Genomic DNA, 18,467 nt, shown 5'->3' on the forward strand with positions numbered 1-18,467 from the left:
CCCAGCCCACTATTAAATATTAAATGAACTGTACCACAGCACTGACAGTGACTCCCTGCAGTGGGGTCAGTTACAAAAAAAACAAAACAAAAAACACACTATGGCCATATTCATGATGGTCAGACTGTTGGGGATTTGGGATATGGCAAAGTTTGGGGGATTATAAGAGCTATATTTCTTAATAGATATGGTCAGGATTTGGCCCTTTTTAGTTTGCATTGTTTGGATATTAAGACAGAAGTAAATGTTATTTTTTCAAAACAAGGTTTTATGGAATAAGCTTCAAAGACACAAGCTTAAACGCATAAAGAAGGAATGCAAATAGATCTAGAGTTCAATTATTATTGGCTGAATTATTCCACTGATGTCAATGAGACTATTCACAGGTTCATAATTGAATCTAAGCTCCAACTACCAGATAATCAAATTAGAACAGAAGTACTCCAGTGCTATATCCTTCTGACAAGAACAAGTGGGGGGACCATGTATATCATGTAATAGTTCTGTACAACAGGTTTTTCAGTAACACTACTTACAATGAATAATAAATTACTAGGCTCTCACCATTTCAAATTGTATTGGCTGAGGCAGTGAATGAAAATAAAGTAAGCCCAATTTTCATGTCCACACCAAACACAAAGTTTGTTTGGCTAATAAATTGAATGCAGGAATCAAAACAATTTAAGGTCATTTTGTGTATTTAATATCATCTCTGGTATTGCCATCAGAGGTTGTACAATAATGCAATGTCAATATATATGAGAACTTGGTCATGAATCTGATGTTATTCACAGTAGCAGATTGCATTGACTTCAATGGAACTACTCCATTGTTTAGCGCTAAACATGTTTAAGTGTCTGCATGATCAGGGCCTTACCTTATCTTCCCCCCACCAAAGGGAGAAAAGCTTTAATCTTTTGCAACTTCCTCTGAAGGAGGAGACACTACCGTGTCAAGATGATATCCTCAATTCAGTAAAGCACTTAAAAGGACCTAAGCTTACAAGTTAAGCACATGTTTAAGTGCTTTGCTGAATCAGAGCATCTGAACAAAATAGCAACACAAAATACCATGGAGACATATTCCTCCTGCTAGGAATACTGGAAGTCCTAAGTGTGAAGGAAACCCTCACAACCTAAATACAGGAAGGACTGGTAGCACCACCTATTTTTAAGGTTGCCTGACATTTACCATTATAAGATCTTGTTTTCCATTGCTTATAACTTTGCCAAACATTAACCATTTGGGTTGAACTTTTGCCACATGCTAACTATTTCTGGAAAATTTCAGACAAATCAGTTCTGAGAATTAGACTAGGAGAAATGATTTTATTATTAAAAAATTCTGGCAACCATTTCTTTAAATAGTGCTAGTGTCCCCAGGCTTTGAAGCAGAGGTTTGAAATTTGGCCAGGGACTGGCCTGTGTGTCTTTGTGCCTTTTGCCAGCCCCATGAAAATCTGTCCCAATTTAGCCAAATTATAAACCTTTGGATAATCTCAGTTTGTGCAAGCTAAATAGAGACTTCTTAGATTTTAGCAGATAAAATTCTCCATACATTCCATTCTCATTGAACATGCTTTCGCCTTTCCCAGCTCCTGGTGCTGACCAGACTGTGCATGCCTCATTCCCTCACAGCTTGTACACATTAGTGCTTACCTTGCCATAACTTAGGTTGCTCAGGGGTGTGGAAAAGCCACCCCCAGAGCGATATGTAAATTATACCGACTAAGCACTGGTATGGACAGCGCTATGTCAGCAGGAGAAGCTCTCCCACAGCCATAGCTACCGCTGCTTGGGGAGGTGGAGTAATTATGCCAATGGGAGAACTCTCTCCCATCGGCATAGAGTGTCTGCACTAGCAGCGCTACAGTGGCACAGCTGCATCGGTACAGCTGTGCCACTGTAGCCATTCTAGTATAGACTAGCCTTCAGGATAACTAAGAACACTCCCTCTAGCTGAGGGCTACAGGGCAAAGCAAGATTTTCCCTGTAGTTGCTTCTCCAGGCTGGGGTGGGGCTGGCAGCAGAACTGAGAGCAGGGAAACTGGCTCTCACGTGCTCTCAGTGACCCTCTTGCTGATGCTCAGGCAGCACTGCGGAAGCTGCCTGACTTAAATGCAGAGGGGATGAGAGCCAGCCTGGAGGGAAAGAAAGGAATACACTGGGAGGAGTAGAGTCAGATTGGGACTAGCATGAGGGGGGACACTGGGACTTGGATCTGGAGTGATGGAAAGGAGGTTGGGATTGGGATGAGGACCCAGAGTTGGGGAAGAGACAGGACTGGGACAGAGTCACAGTGGAGGGGACAGGGCAGAAGCGGTCAAGCTTGAGAAAAATATGCACAAGGGTCTGACACCATTAGAGCACTCTCCCCCACAGAGCCTGGAATGGACCTGAAGATTCCTGAGTCTCATCATTACTCTTCTGTGAGCAAACATCTGTGAAAGCCCCTGGCAAAATACATCTCTCATCCATCTCTAATGCTGATGACAATCTGCTATTTCTTTCAGTTACTCTGTTAGCTCAAGGGATAGTGGACCAAAAGGTTCCAAGTTCCCTGTTGGTGATCCATGTGGGTGTCAATATGATGCCACATGATGGAATTTCTGTTTTTTCCAGTTTCTTTTTTAGGAAGCTAGGAAATTACACACACAAGCTAGAAACACATTATAAAGGATGCAAAGCACTCAAGAGGAACGGTCACCTGTGGAAGTTCGCTAAGGTTATCTGATTTTTTTTAGACCATTTACATGTGAAAACTAATTTCCACCTTTGATTTAACCATATCCAGTCCTTTTATATTGATAAAGTCTTCAAATTTAACATCTAGGGCTGAAAGTGTACTGTGTAGATATTTCCACTCACAGCTTATTCACAAATATAGTCACCAAAGCCAGTCTTCAGGTTCACCAAAGAACATAAGAACGGCCATACTGGGTCAGACCAAAGGTCCATTCAGCCCAGTATCCGACAGTGGTCAATGCCAGGTGTCCTACAGGGAGTGAACCTAACAGGCAATGATCAAGTGATCTCCCTCCAGCCATCCATCTCCACCCTCTGACAAACAGAGTCTAGGGACACCATTCCTTGCCATCCTGGCTAATAGCCATTAATGGACTTAAGCTCCATGAATTTATCTAGTTCTCTTTTAAACCCTGTTATAGTCCTAGTCTTCACAATCTCCTCAGGTAAGGAGTCCACAGGTTGATTGTGTGAAGAAGAACTTCCTTTTATTTGTTTTAAACCTGCTGCCCATTAATTTCATTTGGTGTCCCCTAGTTCTTATATTATGAGAATAATTAAATAACTTTTCCTTATTCACTTTCTCCACACCACTCATGATTTTATGTACCTCTATCATATCCCCTGTAGTCCTAAGGATTAATCTGCTGATCTGTATAAATATATCTTTCTTATAAATTTGAGTATTTGATGTATTAGGCTTATAGATTTTATATTAAAAGTAAGTTTGGCTGTAATGCAAGAGACCTACCTACAGGCTAACACCCTGTATTTTCAGCTAATGCGAAGTTAACACATTTTGAGACCATTACCCAGAAGAGTAAAATTCGACAAAACACCCATGCAGATGTCTAGAGACCTTTACCTGAACCAATAGCAATAAAGAGTGGAAAAAGGGGATTTTTGCCCACAAATCTAACAGATACACCACAAATGCATACATACCTGTAATCCATACTCACATACATACTAGCCTATGGGTAAGCGTACCCTAACATTTCTGTGGGGGAAGAATGAAATTTGGGCATAAGAGGAAGGATTTCCGACTAATGTCCTATAAAAAGACAAGACAGCTCACCATTAGACAGGCAATCTACCCACTTATCTGCTCCTGTCTACTCTTCATTGCCTCAACTATGTATCGATGCTACTCATTTCCGACAGCTATTAACTATTAATAGGCCGTATTTTATTTCTTTCAAATTGTAAGTTTAAGGTAACTAGACTGAGATTGCATTTATTTCAGTTAAGGCTTAATAGGTTAAGCCAGAGAATAAACAGCTCTGCATTAGCTTCCTCTGCCAGAGGTGTGAAAACGGAAATTGCCATAGGCGTGGTACCACATCTCCCAACACCAGGTTATCAAAACAGGGTGTGAGTATTAATCAACTTTGCAGTTTATAATCTTAAAGAACAGTGATAAGTGTAACTCTGTAATTCTAACTTTTACCATTTGCTTACTATCTTCATTGATTTTAATAAAAGGTCTTTATGACTATATCTGTCTCAGTGTAAACTTCCTGTCATACCCCCAAAGTTCCTTTTATAAACTCTGTGAAGCCTGATTCAGGACAAACTTTATCTTCTGATCAAACAAATTGGTGAGCTGAAACCAATACTAATTAATATCCAGAATTATTATTAAAATTATTCATTAAAATCAATTAGATCAAATTAAATTAAGTGGGTAAATTAAATTAACCCTACTAACATACCCCAAATCAGGCTACACCCTCCTTAGTCTCCTCTTTTCCAAGCTGAAAAGTCCTAGCCTCTTTAATCTCTCCCAATCTGGGGAGAGTCTCTGAAAGATCTGCATCTGGGAATGATATGCATCTCTGACTGCTGTCTGTAATGCTAGGACCTTCACAAGCTCCCTCCTAACCTCAAGATGACAGCCTACGCTGACCTGCAAATGTGGACTATGACCATGAGAAGAGAGCCACCTAACTGCAGGCAGTCATCAAAAGCTTGCACAAGAAAGGATCAAATCCTGGAAGCATGCACGTGCACACACCCAATAGCATCAACCCCCTAACAGCAGGCCATCTGGGGAGCAGGGAAAGATGGGACCTGGCCTCCCACCCACTCTGAATAGTGGCAGTAGCAGCCTCCCATGCACGGAGGAAACATGGGGCCAGATAAAAGAGAATCTGCTTCCCCACCAGCAAAAACTCCTTTTTTTCCCAGGTAGGAAAGAGAAAAGGAGATGCCTTAGGAAGCAAGAAAGGGAATCCCAGAGAGGACAGAAGGCAGTACTATGGGTATCACCAGTTGAGAGAAAGAGAAGATCTCAAATGGAAGAGAAGATACAAGAAGGACAAGGGAGATCCAGAGAAGGGAGAACAGAATACAAGGGAGACAGATGAAAGTGTAAAGAGGGAGAACAGAAAGAGAAATAAGATTATGTAACATGAGAGAGAGCAAGGTGTGGGCTAGGGGACAGTTAGGCAGACGAATACTAGAGAAAATATGAAAGGGAAGGAATGCAGGGAAAGGATACATTGCTTCGTGGGAGAGGAGGGGAGAGAAAACTAAACAGAAAGGAGAAATACAGAAAAACGTTGCTAAGATAGACACCATGTATCAGATATATAAGAAGTGCAAAGACAACAAAAAAGACAAGACACACAATAGTTAGGTTAATGAATTTTACTTATTCTCCCCGCAGACATCTCACACTGTATCTTTGTACATTTGGGGAAAGGGATAGCGTTCTTCTGAATACTTATTTTACATCATCCTAGCTGGCCACCTGGGATCCCATAGCTCAATAACTGGAGGCAGTGACCAGCTATCTGTATTTATATGTGAATAAGTTTCTAGAGTATACATACAACTATCTGGCAGATCGGGAGCTTAACAGCTATTTAGAAAAGCGTCCTTGGAAAAATATTTTTCCATATTGACAAATAGGTGTAGAGCTTTGACAAATGAGGCCACATTCCCAATCCTGGTATTTGTTTAGAGTATAGTAGAGTATGACAATATTCATATTAAAGAAGAATAGTTATGAAAAAATGTTAGGAGAAAATACTTTGTTCAAAGTAAAAAGGGAAGAGTTCCAAATTAGGCCACTGGGGGAGCTGTTCATGGTAGCTCCTATCTGGCAGACCACGGTGGTGCTCTGACATGTAGGAAAAATGGGTTGTAGGCTGGAAAGAGGACCTGAAAATAAATAAAAGGGAGGCACACCCCTTTTATTGTATAAACTGTGGAACAGTCAAAATAGCTCAAACCAAAAGAATAAACTGAAGGTTCAAATGAACCCTGCACAGGAAGGAGAGCCCTGCTCAAAGAATTAAAGGAACAGCAGGAGAAAAGTTACCATAAGTAGCTGTTTCAGTTGCACTGCAATGAAGTTCCATTAAGATTCTCACAAGAGCATTTCTGTGCTTGTATGTTCCTTCCAACCTCCAGTAATCTCATGAAATTCATCTCATGGAAAAGCTGGGAGGTAGACACTTGTAGAAGTCTGTGCAAGATAGAGAAAAAATTGCAGAGGAACAGGAAACCTTACTGTTAGATACCGAGACACCTTTTCTTTAGGTTAAAACAAGAGATATACATGAAGTTCTCAAATCAACAGGGACTAGCAGGAGGAAGAAACCAGAGATATTGTGCTCAGATCAGATGGGCAGCTGATCACTCAGGGCTACATTCTCACACACTTTCTAATATTGAGTAGTACTTCATTCTGGAAGTAGCTCTCACTGAAATCAGTGGAGCTGCTCACACTACTCAATGTGAGTAATGATGGAAGAATTTAATACTTAGAGGAAAAAGCACCATGAAGTTGGGAGATGATGGAATATCCCTTCGTCTATGCTTAACTGGCCAGCTGCAAATCTATTTGACCAAAATAAACAACAGTTATCTCTGATATAGGGGATCCAGTCTGGCAAGAGAGCCACAATTCTAGAGTGCTGCCAAAATCAGACACACGCTATTAATGACTTAAGTGGTCTACAGGAACGTATCAGAAGACCTGTAACTGTAAAACTACAAGTACAGCAACTTCAGTACCCTAGTGTTCCCTAAGGAGCTCAGGATTATTGTACAGCCAGATCAGAAAGGATCAGATCAGTTATTATAGCTTCAAGCACCAAACCGAGACCAGGTTACAAAAGGGTATAGAGACTAAGAAAGCTATAATAAAGGCTATAAATTTAGGACTGAAACTGCGTACTTACAGGGAAAATACATGCTCAGTCTTATCTGCAGCAGATTTTCAAGACACAATACGTAGAAAAAGGATGGAGACAATTTTTAATAACATTTGACCAGAGCTGTTCAGCAACCCAGAGAAACCCTTTTGGATTATTTAATTTGCTGGAAGAAGCTGCAGCAGCATATTATGTCTGCATCTGACCAAGCCAAGTATTACCTAAAGCAAATGTTTACAGGCAATAATGACAAGGCTATGCAGTGATAATATTGAGGCTGAAATGAGGCAATATTTGGAAGGTCCCAGAGGATGAACCTTGCTTGAGGATATGGGCCTTATCTATTGTAATGAGATGGATCAACAACCAACGAGTATTCACTGGGGCAGAGCCTTTTCAGCAGATTGAAGCAGCCAGCCAGAGCAATCCCAAGGCAGCCAGAAAACACAAAGCATAAACAGGCAAGAAGAAATGCCTAATGTTTCAGAAACTAGAGAACAACAGCAGTGTTACCACAACAGGTGGTGTCATTGGGAAAGAGGGTCCAATACCAAGGATCTGCTGAGAGTGGATTGATGGAACAAGCTTGGGGTCCTAGGAAAAGCCGGCATCATCATTCTATTGGTTTGAGCATTGGCCTGCTAAACCCAGGGTTATGAGTTCAATCCTTGAGGGGGCCACTTAGGGATCTGGGGCAAAATCAGTACTTGGTCCTGCTAGTGAAGGCAGGGGGCTGGACTTGATGACCTTTCAGGGTCCCTTCCAGTTTTATGAGATAGGTATATCTCCATATATTATTATTATATTATATATTATTATTCAAGGGGGTCCCGAATGCCATTGTGATGACCCTTCCTTCTGTGGCAGTGAAACACACTACACAGAATGAGGTATCAAAACAGGAGTTGGGAAATGAGAACTCTGAGTGGATCTCTGTCTTGCCATTGGATTGACCAATGCAAGCAGCGGCTGTCTAGTACTGTATGGATAACATAGAGACCTATTTTTAGATGACATCCTGATGTACAGCAAGGGTTTTAAGCAGTACATGGAAAATATTTTTAAAAAGTGCTTGAGAAATTGCAAACCTATGGGGTAAAATTAAAAATGGTCAGCATGACCACCTCAAAAAAAGAGAAATCTGGTAGCTGGGAAGGTTAATTTCAAGAGAAGGGTATGAAGCAGACAGTTGACATACGACCACCACCGTTCAAAGTCTGAACACTAGAGATCAGAAATATTACCTATCCTACCTATCTCATAGAACTGGAAGGGACATCAAAAGGTCATCGAGTCCAGTCCCCTGCCTTCACTAGCAGAACCAAGTATTGATTTTGCCCCAGATCCCTAAGTGGCCCCCTCAAGGATTGAACTCCCAACCCTGGGTTTAGCAGGCCAATGCTCAAACCACTGAGCTATATTCCGTGAGATAGAAAAAGCTAACAGATTTCCTGAGGGTTCATTAGATACTTCTTCAATTGCTAAATCCTTACTGGGACCCTTTTAAAAAGGACCTAATTAACAGGGGAACAAGAAACTTTCCACTTGCTTCCTGCCCAGAAAGACACCAGGAGGTGTTGGAAATGCGGATTAACAGTTTATCTACCCCATTTGTGACCCAGTCAGAATTCAGCCAACCATTCATTTTAATCATTGTGTTGGCTAAAGGGCTAGGGACATTATTGTATCAGCAATGTGCAGATAAATTGCACATAATAGCCTTTGGATCACAAACATTTATCCAGGTAGGAAATTGTACTGCCACATGCATTCCAGGAAATCAGAATTCTCCGCTTTAAAGCAAATTCTTACTGGCCAGTTTAGGCTCTATCTGTACTGTGCTCCACACTTTTCTGCCTATATTGAAAGGCAATGACTATGACAAAGCTAAATGCCTCGCGCTACTGATGGGTATCAGAATTAAAGATTTCAATTTCATCATAAGCCTGGGAAAACTCAACATCAATGCAGGTTCTCTCTCTGTATATGGATAACCTATACTTGGGGTCAGTACAATGGCCATGGGTGACTAGTAGACAATCCCAGTTTGAGGAGAAAGTGTACCAGCCCTTATTCCAGACATGTCTAGACAGCAATGGGAGATGATCCTCTCCCCCTGACACCCTTCCTTCAGCCAAGAGGTGCTCAAAGTAACACAGGGTAAGAAACCCTACAGAACCCTAAAGCCTCACTGAGATGAGTAACTGAGTGGCAAGGCAGAAAGTAAGCACTTAGTAGGACACAAATGGCAGCAGACTCCAGCTGTGAGGCTCTTGATACAAGAATGAGTCTGACTTAAGATTGAGGAAGAATTCAAACCTCCTCCTCCCCCACAAAAAACAAACAAAACATCCATGTTGTGCTACCAGAACTCTATAAACTTTTGCATGAGAATAAGGCCCATCTTGGGAATGAATGTGTGCGCTCTTTGAGGCAGGAACTGTCTCGTGCATCTGTTTGTACAATGCCTAGTACAATGGAGCCCCAATGTTGGCTGGGGCCTTAAGGTTTCTACTGTGACATGATAAATAAAATTTCATTCAGCACAAAAGCTATTCTATTAGCCACAAATAAAGAACTAGAGTATATTAGCAATGTGTCAGTTATTTAATGGGGACAATTTCAGAAAAAGCGCCCTCTTGCACAATATTACCACCACTATCCTCTGCTAGGTCATCTGCACTGACATTTATGCATTAGAAAGGAAGGGACTACAAGTATATTGTAATGTATAATAAATCACACTCAGGTCTGCCCAACAACCAATCAGGTACAACAGCTGCTGACTGATTATTCAGAGACTTTACCCTTCAATTTGGGTTTCCTGAGAAGACTCGTGAGTGAGAACTTGAGAATCAACTATTCAAGAGATTTTGCAATGATAATGGGACACCAAGCTCGTGTTGCGCTCCCTACCACGAGCAAGAAAAATATCAGCAGCATTATGAACATTACCAAAAGGAACAAAATTCACATTTGAAGGATTATGTTAATTGAAAAGTAGATGTGCCAACCATAGAACTACCATCGACACTTTTTTAAATTCTGTGTGAAGTAAAAAAAATTTAAAAAGTCAGGCCAACTAGGTAGACCAATGATAAGAACAGCTGATGAGAGACTATGAAGTCGCTGTGGAAAAGAGTAGAAACTCAGCAGCAAGAGGGAAAGCTTATTGCATGTCAGAAAGCTCAGAGCAGAGCTTTTCAAGCCATGAGAAAATTTTAGTGACCTTCTGTGATAAATGAAGGGGAGAGAAGGGTAGCTCCCTTTTATGGACACCCAGCCAGCCAGTTAGCTATTAAATCCCTCTTCACAGCTGTTCTCTACTTGCTTTACCAGTAAAGGGTGAAAAGTCTCACTGCTATGCATAGGTAAAAGAAAGTGAGTGGGCACCTAACCAAAAGAGCCAATGGGAAGGCTAGAGCTTTTTAAATTTGAGAAAAAACTTCCCCTTTGTCTGTCTGTTTTTCTCCAGAGAGAAGTGGACAGGGCAGAGCTATGCTGTAAGAAGCTTGGACCAGGTATGAAAAAAAAAAAATCAGTATCATACCTAGAACTACTCATTTAAAACCCCAGATATGTAAGTAGATCAGGAAATGTCTAGGAAGATGCTATTAGGTTTATCCCTTTTATTTCTTTATGGCTTGTGGATTCCTCTGTGCTAACCCCAAGTGCTTTTGTTTTGCTTGTAACCTTTAAGCTGGACCTCAAGAAAGCTATTCTAGGTGCTTAATTCATGTAGTTTTTTTTAAATCTAGCAATAGCCTGAGTTTCCAGATGTATTTTCTTTTTTTTAAATTAATAAAATTTACCTTTTTTTAAGAACAGAATTGGATTTGTGTGTCCTAAGAGGTTTGTGCACATGTTGTTTAATTAGCTGGTGGCAACAGTTGATTTCTTTTGTTTTTCTTTCTCAGCTCTTTCCTGGAGGGGGAGGATGAAAGGGCTTGAGGGTACACCCACAGGAAGTAATTGCGAAGTGCGCCTTCCTAGGCTCTCAAAGGTGTTCTGCACTTGGGTGGTGGCAGCATCTACTAATCCAAGGTCAGAGAAAAGCTGCAACCTTGGCAGTTTAATACAAGCTTGGAGTGGCCAGTATTAATTTTTAGAATCCTTGCGGGCCCCCACCTTCTGCACTCTGATTGCCAGAGTGAAGAATTAGCTTTGACAGCTTCCTCTCCGGAAGACTCACATCCTCCCAATATGACCTAATTTACATTGTAGAAGACAGGATTCTGTATAGAAGATGAAACCCAAAAGAAGAACAGGTGCAACTGAAGCACTTCCTTGTGATGGCCTTCCAGCTGTGAAGGTAACTGGAATACCAACCTGAAGGGAAGGCTTGAGCACAAAAGATAAGCTATAGGAACAAGCAATTCAACGGGCTATCAGATAAAGTCACTTGTAGCCAGGTACAGGCACAGCCTTTAGGAGATTATCTTGAAATACTGATTACACTGGTCTACAATTTTTGAGAAGTCGTCTGCTTCAGAGATAAAATGTGCTATTTATTATGTATTTTGATGTGCTCAATTCAAATATGACAATTAAAACAACTGATTGGCTACTGTTTCTAAGATATTTAAGTTTTTACATTTTATGTCTATGTATATTGTGTAGATAGTAGAGTTTTAATCATAAATTGTAAACCTAGGTCTTTTCATGTGTTTATGGTTGATTTACATGATAATATTTCACCTGTCCTGTTTATGTAACACTTTAAAAATCAGCAAAAGGGTTATATAAATAAAATTTATTATGAAACAAAAGGCAAAAAACTATTCTGTACAGAGTTTAGTCCTATTCAGTGTCTACTCGGCACTTCATGGCTTGTCTCTTGTATTCATTAAATGGAGCATATCTTGTCACTGTCCAGCAATGGTCTGCAAGCATTGATGAGCTCCATTTGCCCTGATAGCGTTTCTCCATTGTTGCAATGTCCTGGTGAAATCGCTCGCCGTGCTCGTCGCTCACTGCTCCGCAGTTCGGTGGAAAAAAAAAATCTAGATGAGTGCGCAAAAAATGTATCTTTAGTGACATGTTGCAACCAAGGCTTTTGTATGCCTTGAGGAGGTTTTCCACTAACAACCTGTAGTTGTCTGCCTTGTTGTTTCTGAGAAAATTTATTGCCACCAACTGGAAGGCTTTCCATGCCGTCTTTTCCTTGCCACGCAGTGCATGGTCAAATGCATCATCTCGAAGAAGTTCACGAATCTGAGGACCAACAAAGACACCTTCCTTTATCTTAGCTTCACTTAACCTTGGAAATTTTCCATGGAGGTACTTGAAAGCTGCTTGTGTTTTGTCAATGGCCTTGACAAAGTTCTTCATCAGACCCAGCTTGATGTGTAAGGGTGGTAATAAAATCTTCCTTGATTCAACAAGTGGTGGATGCTGAACACTTTTCCTCCCAGGCTCCAATGACTGTCGGAGTGGCCAGTCTTTCTTGATGTAGTGGGAATCTCTTGCACGACTATCCCATTCTCAGAGAAGACAGCAGTACTTTGTGTATCCAGTCTGCAGACCAAGCAAGAGAGCAACAACCTTCAAATCGCCACAAAGCTGCCACTGATGTTGGTCATAGTTTATGCACCTCAAAAGTTGTTTCATGTTGTCATAGGTTTCCTTCATATGGACTGCATGACCAACTGGAATTGATGGCAAAACATTGCCATTATGCAGTAAAACAGCTTTTAAGACTCGTCTTGGATGAATCAATGAACAGTCTCCACTCATCTGGATCGTGAACAATGTTGAGGGCTGCCATCACACCATCGATGTTGTTGCAGGCTAGAAGATCACCTTCCATGAAGAAGAATGGGACAAGATTCTTTTGACGGTTACGGAACATGGAAACCCTAACATCACCTGCCAGGAGATTCCACTGCTGTAGTCTGGAGCCCAACAGCTCTGCCTTACTCTTGGGTAGTTCCAAATCCCTGACAAGGTCATTCAGTTCACCTTGTGTTATGAGGTGAGGTTCAGAGGAGGAGGATGGGAGAAAATGTGGGTCCTGTGACATTGATGGTTCAGGACCAGAAGTTTCATCCTCTTCCTGGTCTGACTCAAGTGAGAACGATTCTGGTGCATCAGGAACTGGCAGTCCTTTTCCGTGGGGTACTGGGCATATTGCTGATGGAATGTTTGGATAATGCACAGTCCACTTTTTCTTCTTTGACACACCTTTCCCAACTGGAGGCACCATGCAGAAGTAACAATTGCTGGTATGATCTGTTGGCTCTCTCCAGATCATTGGCACTGCAAAAGGCATAGATTTCCTTTTCCTGTTCAACCACTGGCAAAGATTTGTTGCACAAGTGTTGCAGCATATGTGTGGGGCCCATCTCTTGTCCTGATCTCCAATTTTGCAGCCAAAATAAAGGTGATAGGCTTTCTTAACCATAGTGGTTATACTGCGCTTTTGTGATGCAAAAGTCACTTCACCACAAACATAGCAGAAGTTATCTGCACTGTTCACACAAGTACGAGGCATCTCTGCTCACTTTGGCTAAACAGCAATGTGTCCCTTTGCAAAATCAAACACTGACAAATAAGAGAGCACGACACTGTATGATTTCCAGAGCCGATATAGGGCAATTTGTTCAGCAGAGTGATGTAAGCTTCATTATGATTGCATCATCCATGACTTCTAGGAATAACACGATGCAATTCATATCATGTATGACGCAATATCAGCTTCAGATTGCATCATTCATTGTTTTGCCTAAAAAGCAAGTACTGTCCAAACCCAGACATAGATTTATTCATAGATCCAGTCAAAGATGTATTTTCGTCATTTCTGGTTTAAATTGAGATCCCTTCCCTTTATAACTCACTTATCCTCCACCATTCCCAAGTCAAGGGTCGTATATACTGACCCAATAGCATACCTTGAAAACTAGAGCCAATCAACAATTTTAAGCATCATTTTCATTCTCAGTGACCCAGAATTAGTAAAGTTTGACAACATTTATTTCAGAAGCATTTTGGCTGTAGAGCAGTGTTATAATTGCCAGAAAGTTGAACTCCCAGGCACTGATATCATAAAGACAAATACCTTCCATGACCATTTAGGACAAATATGCTATCAAGTATGGGGCCTTCAAGTGGAGACACTAGCTCTAGAGGACCCTTGCAATCAATGACATCTTCCATGGCATACGGTATTTTTTTCTGCCAGTGGGAAATATCAATAGTGTCCAAAATGGATACTAGCAATTCTAGCGATGGGATTGGAGCTTTATAGTTGCTCCATACAGTTAAACAAAGAAACACACACACACACACACACACAGAGTATATATGTTTAATGCCATTTTAAAATGTTGAAAGTGACATTTCTATAAAGAAAGGGAGTGGCTTCAGACAATAGAAGAATAAGGCCACAGTTCTGGTACTTGTGGTTATTAACATATAATTTAATATTTGGATCCTAGAAGCATATTTTAAACACCTTAAACTGGGTAGTTTGTTCAAAGGGGATGCAAAGTTGCAGGCTGGACCACGGCATAGGAACTGCTCTTTGTGGCTCCTGTCTTCGTATCTGGTAGAGCAGCAGGAGCATGGGTGGGAGCAGAAAATGCGAAACTAGGGAGAACAAAAGAGGGTGAGGGACACAGAGGGATTGGAGGACCTTTCCCCTTTATTGGGAAAACTTGGACAGTCAGAGAAGCCCAGTCCAACTGAGGTTCATGGAAAATCAAAGTTTAGAGGAGCTCTGTACAGACAGGAGATTCTCTACCCAGAGAAATTAAGGATCAGCAGGAAAAGTTACTGTTTCAGTCTAATTGCTAAAAGATGACTTCAGGGTCTCAAGAGAGTGTTTCAATACCTGTAAACTTCTTCCAACCCTTTTGTTTATAGAGTAGCAACATATGCACAGATTCCAGCACAAGAAAATGGGCTCCACTTTTCCTACAGCAGAAGAGGCAAGTATTAACATTAAGATCCCACCTTTTTATTTTAAAATGATTGACTAGATTTTAAAAAGTACACAAATAATTCCAGATTTGTGAGTTTGTACTTTTTGTGTAGACAACGTGGGTATCTGACCAATTTTATAAATTCATAAATCAAGTATGTTTTCAACCCCTGCCCTGTTCCCAAAAATGTCATTTCCATTGACTCAAAAAAATATTTAAGGCAGGCCCTAGGAAAAAATGTTACCATGTACAGTGTAACCCATTTACAGTATATTTAACAATTTTAGTGACCTCCGTTTATGGTTTATAAATCTTGATTTGTTTCAGTTCATTACAGCATGTGAGCTGCAGTTCTGGTTATTGGGAACCCCAGCTTATTTTGTAAAATCTGGTTCAATGGAGAAAGCAAATTCACTATCAGAGGGTTACCCTGTGTTGCATTTTTTTAAGAAGTAAAGCAACATATATGATGGTTCTCACTGGCATTTGTAACGGACACTTAGTGAGGCAACATTATCTTTCAAAATGACCTCATTTTCATAGGTAATAAATTTCAGTAGATCGAAAACCATTTAGAAGAACTCTGGTATAAAGAGTCAGAATAATTAATTGTTCCAGTTCTGGCTTTGACACTGTAGATATTATTATTTGGCATATTTCACTGGGAGAATTATCTTTGTTATCACAGGCATAACCGTATGCATCTTACAAAATAGCTTTCAAGAGTTTGGCTACTGGCAATATTGGTCTTGTAGTAATGTATTACATAACAATCAATGCTGTTGCTCTATTTTTCTCTGTGGTTTTTGTAAGTTTGACCTCAAGATGCAAAATTAATTTATTTTTGCTGAGTAGCAGACTGGGAGGTAGATCTTAGCTCTGCCACTGAGTTGCTGTGTGACCTTACCTTAACCTCCCTCTACCCAAGTATACTTCTCTATAAAAAAAGCATAATGATGTTCACCCACCTTATCAGGGTCCTGTGGAACTTTATTAATGAATGATTGTAAAGTGATTTGAGGTCATCAAATTGTGAGGAGTTATATGAGTATTATAAAATAAACCTCCAGGCATTTTAAGAATTGGTAAGTTTGAGGAAGGGAAACATTTGAAATATGTCAAATTGTCCCCCTATCCCAAACAAAATGTTCTATCAGATGAGAACTTAAGATGGATATAAAACCGATGCAATGTTCTTACCATAACAATCCACATAATATTAGTAGACGCTAAGGTTATATATCATACTCAGTACATAATCCCTGGTATTACATTTTAGAGAGTTTACGTTAATTTACCTGAATTAACCAACAACTTAACATCCATGCAGAACATGTCCAAATTTGCCTTGCCTACTTTACTTATCAACTTTGACAGATGCTAAATACCATCAAATACTAGAGTTTAAAATTAGCCATACAAATTCCATTTTGTACACAATTTTGCAGGGAAGTCTGTACTTTACTACTCACAGAGCTGTCTTTTTTAAATGAGCCAACGTAAGTCGGGCAAAGAAAAATATATGTATTAAATAAATATGGATATCAGCCAGGTCAACCATTAAATACAGATCAACAGCTAAAATATGAGTCATTAATGCTTAAGGAAATGCTTGATGTGGAAAGCCAGTACAGCAACAAGGATCAATGCTAAGGACATCACATCTTTTGTAGCAATAGCTTTAATTAGGTTCTCTCTAAGTGTAGAGCTCATTGTCTGGAAGATAAGAATGGGGGAGGAAAATGGAGCTGGATAAATATTCTCTCAATCTATTTGCAAGAAAGAAAAAAAACACCTCTGGCTTCCAACAAACAGCAGTTCAGAGACACTACAGCACCAAGAGGTGGACAGTAGGAATTTATTTCTGTCAATTTAAGCTCAAGACAAAAAAAATATGACAACCACAAAAAATGCTTTATGAGAGCACTTGAACAAACATTTTGGAAGTCTAGTGAGAATAATATGTGGTTTCAAATTTTCGTGGACTTCAGCAAAGTCATTTTTAGGTCTTTAATCTTTTTAACTGGACTGGCAGTATACTGCGCTAAACATTTTGAAAAAGTTGCAGACTGCACTAGAAAAACATATGGATTTGGAAGGGAATTGATATCACTGCTAAGCATCTACAAGTGGAAAAAAACAAAAGAAACCCCTGCATCCTGGGGTGCCAACAAAGAATGATCTTTCTGGTGAAGTGCAAAAGACAAGATGGAATTTATAATATTTGAAATATTAATTTATATAATGCCTATCAAAATACCCTAGACACTTAGAATGGACTTAAAGATGAAAGTAAAGCCACCATTAAAGTCAGCATAAATACAATAAACCCAATGGCATGCCAAAGGCCCCTTGAAATAAAAAATGGGCTTTAAAAAAAGGCTAATTCTATAGCTTTGCACAGATCAAGTAGGGAAGGTGTTCCACAGACCCAGAGATACACATAGTCACTTTATGTACACACATCACTTTAAGAGTCCCCCAATGGTTTTGGTTTTTTGCTCAATTACAGTCCTTGTCCTACGGAAATCCATCGCAGATCTTCCACTGACTTCAGTGGGGGCTGGATCAGGCTCCTGGTGAGGTTCCAGAAACTCAGGAAGGTTTATAGTCTCTTGATAACATCAGTAAATCAGATGTTGGACAACTGGGTTTCCTACCCAAACTTTTTAATCATTGTAATTCAAAAGCGGGGGGGGGGGGGGAATTTGTCACTTACACAAGAACAAGGGGACACTCAATGAAAATGAAAGGTAGCAAATTCAAAGCCAACAAGAGAAAATATTTTTGTCACATGATACACAGTGTGCCTGTGGAACTCATTATCCCAAGATATCATTGAGCCCAAAAAGCTTATGAGCATTAAATAAAAAGCTTTGGATACCTACCTGGATAACAAGATCATGCAGAACTATACTAGTAAATATGTAAAAAAGAGCTTTGGAAGATGTATAAACCTGGACTCTTCAAGGTTTATGCCAATGTCTAACTATTAGGGATTAGGAGGAAACCTTTGTGGGGAGGGTGGAGAAACAGGTTAGCCCATGACTGCCTACAGTTTTTTGCATCTTCCTCTGAAACATCTGGTACTGGTCACGACCAGCAATGGGACACTGGAGTACATGGGCCAATGGTTCAGTACAGCATCTTATGCTACTACCTGTCTTTAACTGTGGGAAATTTTAAAGAGAAATAACAACTAGTTCATAAACTGTCTCTCCCATCACTGATTTGTGTGATATGAGAATTAGAAAGGAAGGTCTAGAGATCTACTCCCCCCTCCATCCCCCGTAACCACACACTGCAGTTCAGGGTCACTGCTTAGTACCAGCCAAAACTGTTTGGAGTGTTCCGGGCTCAGATCCCTCTCCACCAGGGTTATGATCACGTGATTTGAATAGGACCTTTTTAAACACTGAAAACTAAACACCTCCGTGCGCTTCTTGGAAGATTTTTTATAAAACAGGACTGGTTTTGATAGAAGACGATTTCCCCTGGTTTTATTTTTAAAGCGGACTATAGGACATGTTGTTGAAGCAGAACAATTAGCAGAAGCAGCAGGGGATGCTTGCCAATAAACACCAAGATTTGAGGTTAAGCAGCTGTAAATCTACATTAATCGTTTGAGGAATTCA

General features: G+C 40.3%; 1 protein-coding gene across 9 annotated transcripts in view; it reads right to left on the bottom strand.

The window, feature by feature from the left end:
- The window catches only part of SCUBE1 (signal peptide, CUB domain and EGF like domain containing 1), a 293,422-nt gene that overhangs the window by 271,656 nt on the left and 3,299 nt on the right, over positions 1–18,467 (bottom strand). The window lies entirely within an intron of this gene.

Source organism: Malaclemys terrapin, chromosome 1 (assembly GCF_027887155.1).
Source record: "Malaclemys terrapin pileata isolate rMalTer1 chromosome 1, rMalTer1.hap1, whole genome shotgun sequence".
Taxonomy (NCBI): domain Eukaryota; kingdom Metazoa; phylum Chordata; order Testudines; family Emydidae; genus Malaclemys; species Malaclemys terrapin.